This window comes from Enhydra lutris, unplaced genomic scaffold (assembly GCF_002288905.1).
Source record: "Enhydra lutris kenyoni isolate GAN:26980312 unplaced genomic scaffold, ASM228890v2 scaffoldscaffold162, whole genome shotgun sequence".
Classification (NCBI taxonomy): Eukaryota; Metazoa; Chordata; class Mammalia; order Carnivora; family Mustelidae; genus Enhydra; species Enhydra lutris.
Window position 1 is genome coordinate 28,993 of NW_019154246.1, and position 17,721 is coordinate 46,713.

The 17,721-nt window shown below is 45.8% G+C and overlaps 1 pseudogene; it reads left to right on the forward strand.

Annotated features, from left to right (window-relative positions):
* The first annotated feature begins 12,625 nt into the window (after positions 1-12,625).
* LOC111140091 lies at positions 12,626-13,576 on the forward strand (annotated as a pseudogene).
* Positions 13,577-17,721: the final 4,145 nt, after the last annotated feature.

Below are 17,721 nucleotides of genomic sequence, written 5' to 3' on the forward strand. Positions count from 1 at the left end.
CCTAGGGTTAGGGTTAGGCCAACGGGGCATGGTAGGCCAGATCTGCCCGCGCTAAGGTGGCCTCTCCATAGGGCTGAGTTGCGGGCTTATGTCTGGAGTACTGTCAGATTCCTGTTTTGTGGTCCTGGTGGGCGCCTAACGTGGCTGTGGCAGAAGGGATGCATGTAGGTTTCTCATGTTCTGCGGGTGCAACTCATTACTAAAGGGCATGCTTTCCTTTTAGGATCAAGTGCAATTGTGTGGTGCAGCTCAGGGTTTCCCCCATGTGGAGAGTTTGGGAACCAGGCCTCAGAGGATGGAAGCCTGAGCACACGACCTGGGTTTCGGGTTACTGTTAGGGTTAGGGTTAGAGTTAGGTTTATGTCTTTGGGACAAGGCATGTCGAATCTGGTAACAGAAATACAGGCCCATCCAAGGGCTGAGTTGAGGGTGGCACTCAGGAGGCTCCTCAGGCCCTGAGTTTTTGGCCTGGATAGGCAAAGAGGCGGGAATGGCCTCAGGGGAGCATGCTGCTTTCTAGGTCTCTGAGCCTATTGGATAGCATGGAATGAAACGGTTGCCAAACTCTGGAAAGAACCAAGATGCCCTTCAACGGACGAATGGATAAGGAAGATGTGGTCCATATACACTATGGAGTATTATGCCTCCATCAGAAAGGATGAATACCCAACTTTTGTAGCAACATGGACGGGACTGGAAGAGATTATGCTGAGTGAAATAAGTCAAGCAGAGAGAGTCAATTATCATATGGTTTCATTTATTTGTGGAGCATAACAAATAGCATGGAGGACATGAGGAGTTAGGAGAAGGGAGTTGGGGGAAATTGGAAGGGGAGGTGAACAATGAGAGACTATGGGCTCTGAAAAATAATCTGAAGGGTTTGAAGACGTGGCGGGGTGGAAGGTTGGGGGAACCAGGTAGTAGGTATTAGAGAGGGCACAGATTGCATGGAGCACTGGGTGTGGTACAAAAACAATGAATACTGTTATGTTGAAAATAAATTAAAAAAAATGATGATTTAAAAAAAAAAAGACATAGAAAGTGCCAGCAACGACATGGATAGACTCAACTCTCATAAACTGCTAGTGGGAATGTCAAATGGTGCTGTCACTTTGGGACCTAGTTCAGACGTTCTGCAAATGGCTAAACACAGTTACCTAGGATCCTACATTCACTCCCAGGTACATAAACAAGAAATATGAACACATATCCAGAGGAAAACATGCACGTGAAGGTTCACAGCAGCTTTATTTACAAGAGTTAATAAGTGGAAAACAAGCCCAATGCCCATCACCTGGTGAATGAATGAACACATCGTGATATATCCACACAATGGAGAATTACTCGGCCATAAAAGACACACTGTAATGTGTAACAACACCGATGAATCTTGAAAACATTGTGGTAATTAAACAACGTCACTCCCAAAGGACCGCATGTTATTATGGTCCCATTTACATGAAATGTCCAGAGTGAACAAGTCTACAGAAACTGAAAGCAAATTAATGTTTGCCCAGACTTTGAGGTGATAAGGTGACTGGGACATGATGATAAAGGGGTGTGGTGTTTCTTTTTGGGGAATGAAAATATTCTGAAATTGACTGCAATAACGGATGCACCATTCTCTGAATATACTATGCCATGTGAATTATATCTCAGTACAGCTGTGAAAAGGAAAAATAAAGAGCTAAATAAACTACTAAGCCACTGGGTTCCATCCCAGCAAAAAAAAAAAAAAAAAGAAGAAGAAGAAGAAGAAGAAAAGAAGAAAGGGTATTTTTCCTGGCTGAGAGCTTGAGTCCCCCTGAAATTGTGATGCTCCCATTCATGGGTGGTACTGGGTATCAGGCCTCGGGGTCCAGAGTTTGAGCACCCAACCTAGGGTTAGTGTTTGTCTCTGGGAGAATGGCAGACCTGATTTGTCAGTGCAGAGAAAGGCACTCCAAAGGGCTCAGTTGAGGGCATAGCTCTGGGTGCCCATCAGGCTCTGGGATTGTGGTGTGTGGGTCCTAGGAAGGTGTGGGTGGCTTTCAGGGGTAGGCAGGTTTCTGTCGCCATGAGGGTCCTCCACAGAGTGGAAAGGCACAGTTTCCTCGTGGGTGGCCCCCAGAGTCCTGCGTTGTACATAAGTCGTCCCCAAACTGGAGGTCTACCAGGCCAGGCCATGGGAGATGAAAATCTGATTAAGAAACCTAGGGTTAGGGTTAGGACGACGGGGCAAGGCAAGCCTGATTTGCCCGCGTTGAGGTGGCCTCTCCCTAGGGCTGAGTTGAGGGCTTGTGTCTGCAGGATCGTCAGAATCCTGGTTCGCGGTTCTGGTGGGCGCCTAACGTGGCTGTGGCCCAAGGAATGCATGCAGGTTTCCCCTGCTCTGCAGGTTCAGCTCATATCTAAAGGGGATGCCTTCCTTTTAGGATCAAGTGCAATTTTGCAGTGCAGCTCAGGGTTCACCCATCTGGAGAGTTTGTGAACCATGCCTCTGAGGACGGAAGCCTAGCACCCGACCTGCACTTTGGGTTAGGGTTAGGGTTATGGTTAGGTTTAGGGATAGGTCTTATGGAAAAGGCTTGTGGGATCTCTCTCAGCCAAGGGCTGAGTTGAGGGCGGGACTCAGGAGGCTCCTCAGGCCCTGGGTTTTTGGCCAGGAGGGGCAAACAGGGTGGGAATGTCCTGAGGGGAGCATGCTGGGTTTTAATTCTCTGAGGGTATTTAATAGCAAGGAATGAAACAGTTTGTTTCTGGCTGAGAGGCTGAGTCCTTCTGACAGTGTGATGCTCCCATTCATGGAGGAACTGGGTATCAGACCTCTGGGGTCCGGAACCTGAACACCCAACCTAGGGTTAGGGTTTGGCTCTGGGAGAGTGGCAGACCTGATTTGTCAGTGCAGAGTCATGCTCTCCACAGGGCTCAGTTGAGGGCGTAGCTCTAGCAGCCCATCAGGATCCAGGACTGTTGTGTGGGTGTCCTAGGAAGGTGTGGGTGGCTTTACGGGGCAGGCAGGTTTCTCTCGTCACGAGGGTCCTCCACAGGGCCAAATGGCTCAGTTTCCTCATGGGTGGCACCCAGAGTCCTACGTTGTGAATAAGGAGTACCCAAACTGGAGGGCTACTGGGCCAGGCCACCGGGGACGGAAGTTTGTGTGAGCACCCTAGGGTTAGGGTTAGGCCGACAGGGCATGGCAGGCCCGATCTGCTGGCACTGAGGTGGCCTCTCCCTAGGGCTGAGTGGAGGGCTTGTGACTGTAGGATCATCAGACTCCTCGTTCGTGGTCCTGGTGGGCGCCTATCATGGCTGTGGCCCAAGGGATGCATGCAGGTTTCTCCTGCTCTGTGGGTTCAGCTCATTTCTAAAGGGCATGCTTTCCTTTTAGGTTCAAGCGCAATTGTGTACTGCAGCTCAGTGTTGCCCCTTCTGGAGAGGTTGGGAAACTGGCCTCCTGAGGTCGGAAGCCTGAGCACCAGACCTGGGTTTGGGTTAGGGTTAGTGTGAGGTTTGGGTTATGTCTTAGGACAAGGCATGTCGGATCTGGCAACACAGATATGGGCTCACCCAAGGGCTGAGTTTAGGGCGGGACTCAGGAGGCTCCTCAGGACCTGGGATTTTGGGCTGGAGGGGCAACGAGGGAAGGAAGACCTCAGGGGAGCCTGCTGGTTTCTAGGTCTCAGAGGGTATTGGATAGCACGGAATGAAATGCTTTGATCCTCGCTGAGAGGCTGAGTCCGTCCGACAGTCTGATGCTCCCATCCATGGGAGGAACAGGTTTTCAGGCCTCTGGGGTCCAGGGCCTGAACACCCAACCAAAGATTAGGGCTTGACTTTGGGAGAATGGCAGACCTGATTTGTCAGTGGGGAGTCATGCTCTCCGCAGGGCTCATTTGAGAGCGTAGCTCTAGCGGCCCATCAGGATCCGGGATTGTTATGTGGAGGTCCTAAATAGGTTTGGGTGGCTTTTCGGGGCAGGCAGGTTTCTCTTGCCTCGAGTGTCCACCACATGGCCAAATGGCACAGTTACCTCGTGGGTGGCATCCAGAATCCTGCGTTGTGAATAAGGAGACCCCAAATTGGAGGGCTATCGGGGAGGCCACTGGCGATGGAAGTCTGAATAAGCACCCTAGTGTTAGGGTTAGGCCGACGGGGCATGGCAGACCTGATCTGCCCGCACTGAGGTGGTCTCTCCCTAGGCCTGAGTGGAGGACTTGTGTCTGCAGGATCATCAGACTCCTGGCTTGTGGTCCTGGTGGGCGCCTAACATGGCTGTGGCTCAAGGGATTCATGCAGGTTTCTCTTGCTCTGCGGGTTCAGCTCATTTTTAAAGGGCATCCTTTCCTATTGGGATCAAGTGCAATTGTGCGGTGCAGCTCAGGTTTCCCCCATCTGGAGAGTTTGGCAACCAGGACTCTGAGGATGAAAACCTGAGCACCTGACCTGGGCTTCGGCTTAGGGTTATGGCTTAGGGACCAGGCATGTCCGATCTAGCAACACATATATGGGCTCACCTAAGGTCTGAGTAGAGGGAGATGCTCAGGAGGCTCCTCAGGCCCTGCGTTTTTGGCCCAGAGGGGCACAGAGGGCGGGAATGGCCTCAAGGGATCATGCTGGTTTCTAGGTCTCTGAGTATATTGGATAGCACGGAATGAAACGCTTTGTTCCTGGCTGAGAGGCTGAGTCCTTCTGATAGTGTGATGCTCCCATTCATGGTAGGAACTGGGTATCAGGCCTCTGGGATCCAGAGCCTGAACACCCAACCTAGGGTTAGGGTTTAACTCTGGGAGAATGGCAGACCTGATTCGTCAGTGCAGAGACAGGCTCTCCACAGGGCTCAGTTGAGGGTATAGCTCTGGCGGCCCATCAGGCTCCGGGATTGTGGTGTGTGTGTCCTAGGAGGTGTGGGTGGCTTTACGTGGCAAGTAGGTCTCTGCCGCCACGAGGGTCCTGCACAGGGCGGAATGGCACAGTTTCCTCGTGGGTGGCACCCAGAGCCCTGCATTGTGAATAAGGAGGCCCCACACTGGAGGGCTACTGGGCCAGGCCACCGGGGAAAGAAGTCTGAATAAGCACCCTAAGGTTAGGGTTATGCCGAGGGGCATGGCAGGCCCGAACTGCCTGCGCTGAGGTGGCCTCTCCCTAGGGCTGAGTGGAGGACTTGTGTTTATAGGGTCGTCAGACTCCTGGTTGCATGCATGCTTTCCTTTTAGCTTCAAGTGCAATTGTGGGCTGCAGTTCAGTGTTCCCCCATCTGGAGAGTTTAGGAAACAGGCCTCTGAGGACGAAAGCCTGAGTACCCGACCTGGGCTTAGGGTTAGGGTCAGGGTTAAGGTTATGTCAAAGGGACAAGGCATGTCAGATATGACAACATAGATATGGGCTCACCCAAGGGCTGAGTCATGCTCTCCACAGGGCTCAGTTGACGGCATAGCTCTGGCGGCCCATCAGGATCTGGGATTGTTGTGTGGGGGTCTTAAAATGGTGTGGGTGGCTTTACAGGGCATGCAGGTTTCTCTCGCCACGAGGTTCCTGCACAGGGCCAAATGGCAGAGTTTCCTCGTGGGAGGCACCCAACGTCCTGCGTTGTGAATGAGGTGTCCTCAAACTGGAGGGCTACCAGGCCAGGCCACCGGGGACTGAAGTCTGAATAAGCACCCTAGGGTTAGGGTTAGGCCGAGGGGGCAGGGCAGGCCCAACCTGCCCACGCTGAGGTGGCCTCTCCCTAGGGCTGCTTTGAGGGCATTATGTCTGCAGGATCGTGAGACTCCTGGTTCGTGGTCCTGGTGGGCACCTAACGTGGCTGTGGCCCAAGGGATGCATCCAGGTTTCTCCTGCTCGGCGGGTTGAGCTCATTTCTAAAGGCCATGCTTTCCTATTGTGACCAAGTGCAATTGTGCAGTGCAGCTCAGGGTTCCCCCATCTGAAGAGTTTGGGAACCAGGCTTCTGAGGATGGAAGCCTGATCATCCGATCTGGGCTTCGGGTTAGAGCTAGGGTTAGGGTTAGGGTTAGGTTTATGTCTTAGTGACAAGGGACATCCGATCTGGCAACACAGATATGGGCTCACCAGAGGGCTGAGTTGAGGGCGGGACCCAGGAGGCTCCTCAGGACCTGGGGTTTTCTCTTTTGTCTCTAACTAGAGGGACCCTAGAATAATTCCGTGTCCGTGTCAATGAGCCATATGCTCCCTGGAAAGAGGAGACTACCACAGACTTCTCAGGACTGTGGTTATGTTGCAGCACAGGGCCCGCGCAAGGGCCCCTCCCAGTTGGGTTTCAGAACACTGGGCACATACGGAAACTTCGGGTGTCTGAAGTCTCGGAAGGAAGAATTGGATGCAGGCCAAACGAGCGGTTTTGTGCGAGGTGGCCTCATTCCTGGGGCAAGGGGAATCAAACTTAGATGTCTCCTTCCCTGGTTGTATTTTCTGTTTGGTTCACTTTCTCTGCAGATCCCCATAAAAGGCACTCCCGTAAACTTCCATATTTCAAACTGTGTCTTGGCTCACATTCAGGGCTCATGGAGCTCTCACTCTCACAGAATAGTCTCAGACTTTGATTAATCCTGCTTTTGTTCTGAGTTCAGCCCCCATAATTGGTGTCTGATATCGCCCCACCAAACGACGGTCCTCCAACCCAGTGCAGGCTCTGCGTAAGGTCCAGTGCTTAGTGCACCAATGATTAGCCATACATTCACCAAACACATGCCCTCTCTCACTGACTGCACTGTATAGAACACATAGCAAGGCACACCCCGTGGGCCCCATGAAGCCCCTGTACTCTGACGCATTCAATCACGTGCCACAGCACCAACTGCACACACAAACCATCCACAAGCCATTGCCTGCTGACACCGCACCAAGAGATCTCACACATAGCACACATACAACCTACATGCATAGGCTACAAACAGAGCACACCCATACAGGCATACAGCCTACACACACCACTCCCACAGAAAACACAGACATAGACTCGGCCCTTACTCGTCACACAGAAAACTCACAGAAGACACAGACACCACACACAGCAAACCTACACCACACACAGGAGAATCCATATAACCACCCCGTCACCGCACACAGTGCCCCGATGCAACCTACACCACAAAAGGGCCACACCCAAGACTCTCACAGGACAAACGGAGCACAAGCCTATCAGGGAAACATAGAAAACAATCCCCAAGTTCACGACACTCACAAACACACATACACACCCACACATGCACACCCACACAGACACACACACACACACACACACACACATAAATGCGCGCAGGCGGGCACACACAATGCGTGCAAAACACACAATGCATGCCACACACCCATCCAAAACCATGCACTGCAGACATACACCATTCACACTCATTTCATCGACCTCCAATGCAACAGAGTCACCTCCAAAACACCCCCTACGATCTACACATATAGATCACCTGCATGGAATGGCGATGTTACACAAACTTATGAAAGGCACACACAGTCCGTATCCTACCAAAACTCACATGCAAGACAGACACCACATTTCTACCTCATGGACGACACACTCACCTCGCCTGGACCTACAGTGCAAACACACACCTCATGCCATCCAAACTATGCCCAGCAAAAACACCCCAACACACCCCACACTGATATCACTTGTTTAACACACACCCAACCGATTCATACCACTCGTCCTTGTCCCGTCTTGCGCATGTCCATCACAAACAAGATACACATGACAGACAACATAGAGAACACACACACACAGCTACCCACATCAAAGAGACCACCCACACGACCCTATGCTCCACAATCACTACACCTATTCCACCCAGAACACATATCTCCTTCACACACCATCCATCCAAAACACAAACGCACCACCGCACCACCAAGACACTCCACTCCACTATGGGCAATCAAGTCACCTACTCCCCTCACCCACATTCCACAGGCAACCAAGGAATCATGGCACTTGCAGCACCCACCACCACGCATCCACTGCCTACATACCACAACTCTACCCCTCACCCATACCTCACATCACTACACATGGACCACAGGAATTCCTTATATTCATCACACACACCCCAGACATATCCCAAACACACACAGTGAACCCATGCCCAAACCAACACACACAGCCATCTGTTACATGGAGCAATGCACACTGCACAGACAAGCATACATTACGTGCATACACTCCATATGCAGTGGTCACATCACAACACACACCACTTCTATACCAGAAACTCACAACACTTAGCCCTCCCAGAAGCACGCCATGCCCATACCACACAAACACTATGCACACACCGTGATTCACCACACACACCAGGCATCTCCCACAAGCATACCACACAGAGACCACATGAATGGGCACCCCCCCACACACACCATGCACACACCATAGATACCCCAAACTCAGCCCACCTAGTCCACCCTAATCTACAACGCACACACACCAGAAGAAAAGAACAGAAATAATCCACACACAACACATACCCCACTAACACAGTGCATGGATATCATGAATACACACCACCTACCCCTCACCCATAGGCATTGGAGAAACATCAATCATCCACAATACGAAACACATCTCAATCACACACAAACGCCATGTAAAACACACAAGACACACACCATATCCATCAGACTCGTGAACAGCATCCACTCAACACACCTATAACACAGAGATACACTCACTTATGAAACACAACTATGGAAAACACACAACCACCTCAAGAGTCAGAACACCTGTCAGATTCAAACCGTGCTGAAACAACACCAACTACACAGTCACACACACACACACACACACACACACACACACACACACAAACACACACACACACACACACAAACACAGAGGAGTTCTGCTTCCTTCTTGGGTGGCTGTTGTCAGCCTGCTTATGCATAGCCAGCCTGTCACCTTCCCCAGGCTGACTGACATGCCTTCATGACAAAGAAGAGATTGTTCCCACCTGCCCAGAATGCTGCACGGCAGGGCGTGCTCTGAAAGAGCCCTTGCCTGGTAGTGTGCACTGAGTCCCAGTCCCAAACACTTGAGAGTAGCCCCCCAAAGCACCCCAGCTCTCCCTTAGCCACTTCTAATGGTAGTCAGTATGGGAAGGACAGGAAAAGGAGACAGGGCCAGAAGCATTCATTGACTTTTGGCAGAAAGGACCCAGGCTGCTTGTCGACAGGGCTCCCAGGTATAGCCTATGGAGGTTCCCTTTGCCCAAGCCCACAGCTGATTCTTATTCCTGATATGGGGAGCTCGCTAGGAAAGTGTGCTTGCTGGTCCCTTCCTTTTCGACATCATCACATGCTCCTCTCCACTGAAGAAATTTGGCCCTTGGTATCTACTTCCATGCATTGCTTCTCATTGCATACTACCTTTAGTCCTGAGGCCATTCGAATCCTGTGTCTCAGTGAACCTGGGAGTCTGCCCAACACCTCGGGCCTGTACATTAGGCTGGGCCCCAGGATCCGCTACAATCTAGTCTCAGAAAGACATGAACATGGGGAGGGATAGCGGATTGTCATATGGCAGCAGAGGCTGGGCTGGAGGTTCTCAGAGACACCTGGTCACATTTCCATAGCCAAGGGAAACAGAGTTAATGCAAAGGTCAGATTGATTTCCTTCCCATTGGAATGGACCACATTGGCCCTCCTGTAGCTCTTCTCCCAAGCTTGCTGAATTTCAAACCTTCCCTTGGCTTCCATTCCTGGGATATGGAGCTGTCATTCACACAGCCAGCACTCATTGGTCGGTGGCAATTTTTCCCTTGTGGTCCTGTGCTCAGAGAGAGCAGTCAGGGTCAGATATTGCCAATTAATCTTGGGCTCCTGTTTATGACTGCATGCTGCTTGGCTGTATGGACTAAGGAATGGAATGGGTGGTCAGCTGGCTCTATTCTTTGACTCCCTCTGGTGCCTCCGTTCGGAAGACCAGATGGCGAGGGCGGGCAGAGTATTCTGCCAGTCCTGGTGAGGCCTTTATCCGAGCATACTCAGAGAATATTGACCGAAGGCCCAGTTGTAAACACAGGAGCTTCCACAGAGAGTAATCCACCACTGCTTGCCCTGAACGAGTGCTATCTCTAGTCACTGGCTTGAAAGGCAGAGAAATATCTAAGGCCAGATGCGGTTCCTCTTCTTTCTAAAGGATGAATGGAAGCCTCTGGCTGACCAACTCTCTGGTGTAGCCCGTGGAGATTTCCCGACGCCTGAATGCAGACTTGTGTCTTAGTCCTGAGAAAGTCAACTCGTTGGGAGACTGGGCTAGTGCTTCCATTCTGAATATGGTTGTTTCATTGCAAAGGCAGGGTTGGGGGTGCGCATGACTTGGGAGAGGGGCAGAGTGAGAGAATCTCCGTGGAGACTCCCCACAGAGCATGCAGCAGGACAAGGACATTCCATCCCGCCATCAGGGAGATTAAAATTAAAACCACATTGAGATACCACCTTACACCAGTTAGAATGACCAAAATTAGCAAGACAGGAAACAACGTGTGTTGGAAAGGATGTGGAGAAAGGGGAACCCGCTTCCACTGTTGGTCGGAATGCATGTTGGTGCAGCCAATTTGGAGAACAGTGTCGAGATTCCTCAAGAAATTAAAAATAGAGCTTCCTTATGACCCTGCAATTGCACTACTGGGTATTTACCCCAAAGATACAGATGTAGTGAAAAGAAGGGCCATCTGTACCCCAATGTTCATAGCAGCAGTGGCCACAGTCGCCAAACTGTGGAAAGAACCAAGATGCCCTTCAACGGACGAATAGATAAGGAAGATGTGGTCCATATACACTATGGAGTCTTATGCCTCCATCAGAAAGGATGAATACGCAACTTTTGTATCAACATGTCTGGGACTGGAAGAGATTATGCTGAGTGAAATAAGTTAAGCAGAGAGAGTCAATTATCATATGGTTTTGCTTCTTTGTGGAGCATAAGAAATAGCATGGAGGACAAGGGGAGATGGAGAGGAGAAGGGAGTTGAGGGAAATTGGAGGGCGAGGTGAGCCATGAGAGACTATAGACTCTGAAAAACAATCTGAGGTTTTTGAAGTGGTGGGGGGTGGACGGTTGTGTGAGCCTGGTGTTGGGAATTATGGAGGGCATGTATTGCATGGAGCACTGGGCGTGGTGCATAAACAATGAATTCTGGAACACTGAAAAGAAATTTAAAAAAATCATGATGTCAAAATAAAAATATTATTTATTTAGAATATCTAGGAAAAAACCCTCATTAATTGCTAATGTCTTTAAGACTATCTCAACATTTCTAAATTAGTGTTCTACTAAACCCAAGAATATAGAAAACATTAATAGGGATATTTGCAGGGTAAAACAAGTTCAGTGTCAAAATACAGAACATTTTTTAAAAAGCTGAAAAAATAGCTGAGAAGATTTCTTTTTTAATGTAACACTTTCAGGGTCTTAAAATGCTAATAAGAGCTTCTTAGGGTAAGATAGAGTAAACAATGTTTCACCAACCATTTTGCAAAATGTCTTGCAGAACACTTTCTGGAATATTTGTGTCTAACTCCTATAGTTATGTTCTACCATCCTGGTCACAGAAAAAGCTGACTACTGCAGCTATAACACAGGAGAGCTGAAGATTGGATGAACATAATATATCTATTATGTTTTATATCTATTATATCTATCTATTTGATATGTTAATAAAATATCCAGAATTTTGAATGAACTGTTTTATTATTTTCATGATTATTTTCTAGTACCAGGATGTGCAGATATGTTGTTAAAAATGCTATTGATTAATATTTTTAAAAAGACACAATAAAAGAACACTGAGAAATTGCTTTTAAGTTTCTGTGAATCCAATTCTTCCTGATTCTACGTCAAGACACTTTCTGACCCTATCTTTTTTTTTTTTTTAAGTTCTGGCAGCCTCACCCTGTCATGGAAGATGGCACAAAATGCCAATAACAACATAGCAAAGCAAATATATTAGTTGAGATGACACATAATTTTATGGAAGGACTTGTACAAGTGGATATATTTGTTGCATACAGAAAAAGTAATATAACACATCAAGTGTACAAAATGATTATAATTCTCTTTTAATCAGTCCCTATTGACTGATAAATCACAAGGGCCATAAAGACAAGTCCAAGTCACTTTCAAGACATTCTAGGCCAGTCCCAATGATTAGAGCCATAAGATGCCCCAACCCATTACTTATCAAGGTACCTGCTTAGTGATCTGTAAGAGCCCTAAGGATAAATTTAGATACGGATGGTTAATCTAAAAGCAATAGACTTGCAGAGATTCCAGTGGTTGTGCAATATAAACCATGATTACTTTGGAAAGAGTGTGTATCACATTACGAGGACATAGGGACATTTTCATAGGAACTAAAAATTAAGCTTGTGATCCTCAAGAAATGATAGCAACACTATGTAAAGCAATGTAATATAATATGACCCAAATCAATAGTCTCCATTAACATTGCTTGTCCTGTCAGACAGATTGCTAAATACTATATTTAAATAACAATGGATACAAACTCATTAATCTTTTATACATTTAAATATATTGCAATATATACAAGTTTCATAAGCAGATGGGAAACAGTGGTGAATTTGTATGAAAAGGGCAATAACATTCTGTGTATTTTCTCCCATGAGCTTTCATATCAAGCCAGTAGACAAAGACCTGGAGCAGGGAAATGGATCTTCTACCACATATTTCATTCTACTGGGCTTTCCCTTTTACTTTCAGCATCCTGGCCTCTTCATCTCCATTGTCCTTGTTATTCTTGGGGTGGCCAGGATGGGAAACTCCATACTAGCTCTGCTGTTGTGGGGTGATGCTTGCCTCCACACCCCAATGTACTTCCCACCCAACCCTCTCTCCCTCATGGACATAATTTTAATAATTTTCACCACTGTCCTCAAGATGGAAACCAAGTTCTTGACATAAATACATCTCTTGCATTGGCTGTAGAGTTCCAACCTTTCATTTGAAGCTGGGAGTGGCTGAGTGTGCTCTCCTGACTCTCATGGTATTTGACCACTCTCAGGGCATCTGTAGTCCACTCAGATATCTGGCCATCATGACACGTGAGTCACTGGTTCAAATGGTCACTGGTTCATGGGCTAGGAGTGTGCTCCACTCCTTAATGTACACAATTTTTGCCATGCATTTCTCTGCTTGTAGCACCGGAAAATTCACCATTTCTTATGTGAGGTTCTCTTGTGAGAAAATAAATCTACGAGAAAGTGATATTACTGCCCAGCATTGTTTCTATTCTCATCCCTTTTAGACTCATTCTGACCTCCTACATACTCATCTACCTTACTGTCCTTCACATGAATTCCCCTCAGGGCAAAAACAAAGCTCTAGCTACCTGCTCCTCCCACCTTGGTGTGATAAGGCTCTACTTTGATCCAACCATGATTAGCTATGGGACTTCAGGTTCTTCTCTCCACTCAGAGATGGAACAGCTTCTCTGTTTGATGTAATCATTATCCCCATGCTTAATCCCCTCATCTACAGCAGGAAGAACAAGAAGGTGTTGGGGCCCTGAGGAAGGTTCTATGGAGAAACCTGATGTTTAAGCAGGGTGGATAATGTCACTTGTTCCTTAAAATACCCAGATTCTTTATTGTTATCCCAGTTAATGCTTAATGCTATTATGAAAAATGCTAATGCTATTATGAACTCTGAATTCCAATTTTCAACCCACATTAATTATACATCTTTCCTTTCAGATTTTTAGTAATGTGCACTATGCTACAATGGGGCAGGGAAGTTCCCATATAACAGTGTTACCTAAATTAAATGTAAAGAAAGCATATAGCTTTCCTAGACTTTATAAACCAATTTGTGGTACGTAATCTAGGCATATATGTCCAACAATTCTTACACGATTCAAGATATGATGGTTCTAATGCACTTTTCTAAGTCTTTCTGGTGCTTGCTAAAATGTCCCAAACCCTTTCAATAGTGTGGCCACATCTGATCTCACCCACTATGCTATACTGTTCAACCACACCAGACTGGACAACTATACCTCATATGTCATGTTCTGTCTCTCTCTAATGCTATTGTTGGACTGAGATCTAGATTAACACCAAAAGTTATGATTACCCAAAGCCTTGGAGTAACCTTCAAGAGAAAGGCTCTTTAGGAAGAACAGGTGGAACCCAGATGGCAGGAATGTCTTGCCATGGTTTTATGTTGTTGTGTCAGACTCCCAGGGGGGAAAATAATTTGAGATATCCAATTCTTTAGGGTTCTAAGTAGAGACTCACTGAGATAGAAGAAAGTTATGATCTCTCCTTAAGTCATGGCAGTGCATGACGTCTTGAGAAAAGGTTTGCATTGGAACATGAATGGAGCCTGTACCATGACTTGTGATAATTTTTTGAGTGTCCTAAAAAAAGAAATGGAACTAAATTTAGTATCAATGTACTTCTCAGGTACTGACAAAGTATATTGAAGGTATTGTTTACTAATAATTATTTACATTGACTGAATGTTTACCTATTGCCATGCACTGTCTTAAGAGTTTTATATACATTACCTCATTTAGTCTTGAAGTACACCTACGAGGCATGAATTTGGGATTCTTAATGAGCACATTGGGCTCTGAAGCCAAACTGCATGTTTTCAAATCCTACCTCTGTAGCTAAGATCTCTATGTCATTGGGTAAGTGATTTAAACATTTAAGCTTTTTTTTTTTCTTTAAATAGCATGGAAAATTTAAAAACAATTGTGAATAATGAAAGAAAAATTAGTGTCAAACATTGAAAACAAGACTAGCATGCGATCTGAGTCTAGTATTTTTTTTTTCATTTCTTCAAGAAACATTTATTGAGCTCTTATTATGTGCCAGGCCCAGTATTAAACCCTGAGTTCAAGGTCACAAGAGACCTCATACCCTCTCCCCAACCATCCACTTTTTTAATTTATTTTTTTAAATTTCTTCTCAGTGTTCCTGAATTCATTGTTTATGCACCACATCCAGTGCTCCGTGCAATACATGCTCTCCACAATGCCCACCACAGGCCCACCCAACCTCCCACCCCACACCCCTCCAAAACCCTAAGAATCTTTTTCAGAGTCCACAGTCTCTCATGGTTCATCTCCTCCTCCAATTACCCCCAACTGCCTTCTCCTATCCATCTCTCCATGTCTCCATGTTATTTCTTATGCTCCACAAAGAAGCAAAACCATATGATAATTGACTCTCTCTGCTTGAGTTATTTCACTCAGCATAATCTCTTCCAGTCCCATCCATGTTGATAACAAAAGTTGGGTATTCATCCTTTCTGATGGAGGCATAATACTCCATACCATATGTGGACCACATATTCCTTACTCATTCGTCTGTTGAAGGGCATCTTGGTTCTTTCCACAGTTTGGTGACTGTGGTCATTGCTGCTATGAACATTGGGGTACAGATGGCCCTTCTTTTCACTACATCTGTATCTTTGGGGTAAATACCCAGTAGTGCAATTGCAGGTTCATAGGGAACTCTAATTTTAATTTCTTAAGGAATCTCCACACTGTTTTCCAAAGTGGCTGCACCAACATGCATTCCCACCAACAGTGTAAGAGGGTTCCCCTTTCTCCACATCCTCTCCAACACATGTTGTTTCCTGTCTTGCTAATTTTGGTCATTCTAACTGGTGTAAGGTGGTATCTCAATGTGAATCTCCAAGATGGTTAATGATGATGAACATTTTTTCATGTGTCTGATAGCTATTTATATGTCTTCATTGGGGAAGTGTCTGTTTATGTCTTCTGCCCAGTTTTTGACATGATTATCTGTTTTGTTTGTGTTGCGTTTCAGTAGTACTTTATAGATCCTGGATATCAGCCCAATGTCTGTACCATCATTGGAGAGTATCTTCTCTCATTCTGTGGGTTGCTTCTTTGTTTTGTTGACTGTTTCCTTTGCTGTGCAGAAGCTTTTGATCTTGATGAAGTCTCAAAAGTTCATTTTTGCTTTTGTTTCCTTTGTCTTTGGAGACATATCTTGAAAGAAGTTGCTGTGGCAGACGTCAAAGAGGTTACTGCCTATGTTCTCCTCTAAGATTCTCATAGATTTCTGTATCACACTGAGGTCTTTTATCCATTTTGAGTTTATCTTTGTGCACGGTGTAAGAGAATGGTCAAGTTTCATTCTTCTACACATAGCTGTCCAATTTTCCCAGCATCATTTATTGAAGAGGCTGTCTTTTGTCCACTGTATATATTATTTTTCCTACTTTGTCAAAGATCATTTGACCATAGAGTTGAGTGTCCATATCTGGGCTCTCTACTCTGTTCCACTGATCTATTTGTCTATTTTTGTGCCAGTACCATGCTATCTTGGTGATCACAGGTTTGTAATAAAGTTTGAAATCAGGCAACGTGATGCCCTCAGTTTTGTTTTTCTTTTTAAACATTTCCTTAGCAATTCAGAGTCTCTTCTGATTCCATACAAATTTTAGGATTACTTGATCCAGCTCTTTGAAAAATGTCATGGAATTTTTAGTGGAATGGCATTGAAAGTATAGATTGCTCTAAGAAGTCTAGACATTTTAACAATGTTTATTCTTCAAATCCATGACATGGAATGGTCTTCCATTTTTTTGTGTGTCTTCTCCAATTTCTTCCGTGTGTGTTCTGTAGTTCCTCGAGTACAGATCCTTTACCTCCGTTGTTAGGTTTATTCCCAGGTATCTCATGGTCCTGGGTGCTATAGTAAATGGAATTGATTCTATAATTTCCCTTCCTGTGTTTTCATTGATAGTGTATAAGAAAGCAACTGATTTCTGTGCATTGACTTTGTATCCTGCCACATTACTGAATTGCTGTATGAGTTCTAGTAGTTTGGGGTGGAGTCTTTTGGATTTTCCAGATAAAGTATCATGTCATCTGTGAAGAGACAGAGTTTGACTTCTTCAATGCTAATTTGAATACCTTTTATTTCTCTTTGTTGTCTAATTGCTGTTGCTAGAACTTCTAATACTAATGTTGAACAAGAGTGGTGAGTGTGTGCATCCTTGTCATGTTCCTGATCTCAAAGGGAAGGATGTCAGCTTTTCCCCATTGAGGAATATTCACTGTGGGTTTTTCATTGTTAAATTTTATAAAATTGAGGAATGTTCCCTTTATCCCTATACTTTGAAGCATTTTAGTCAGGAATGGATGCTGGATTTTGTCAAATGCTTTTTCTGCATCATGCTTCTTCTCTCTTCTCTTATTGATTTGTTCTGTCACATTGATTGATTTGCGAATGTTGAATTACCCTTGCAACCCAGGGATAAATCTCATCTGGTCATGGTGGATAATACTTTTAATGTACTCTTGGATCCTATTAACTAGGATCTTGTTGAGAATCTTAGCATTCCTATTCATCATTGGTCTGAAATTCTCCTTTATGGTGGGGTCTTTGCCTGGTTTGGGGATAAGGGTAATACTGGCTTCATAAAAAGAGTCTGGAAGTGTTCCTTCTGCTTCAATTTTTTGAACCAGATTCAGGAGAACAGGTATTAATTCTTTTTGAAAGTTTGGTAGAACTGACCAGGGAATCCGTCAGGTCCTGGGCTCTTGTTTTTTGGGAGGTTTTTGATCACCGCTTTAATCTCGTTACGAGGTATCAGCCTATTCAGGTTGTCAATTTCTTCCTCATTCAGTTTTGGAAGTTTATAGTTTTCCAGGAATGCATCCATTTCATTTCATCTAAGTTGCTTAATGTATTGTCATATAACTGTTAATAATA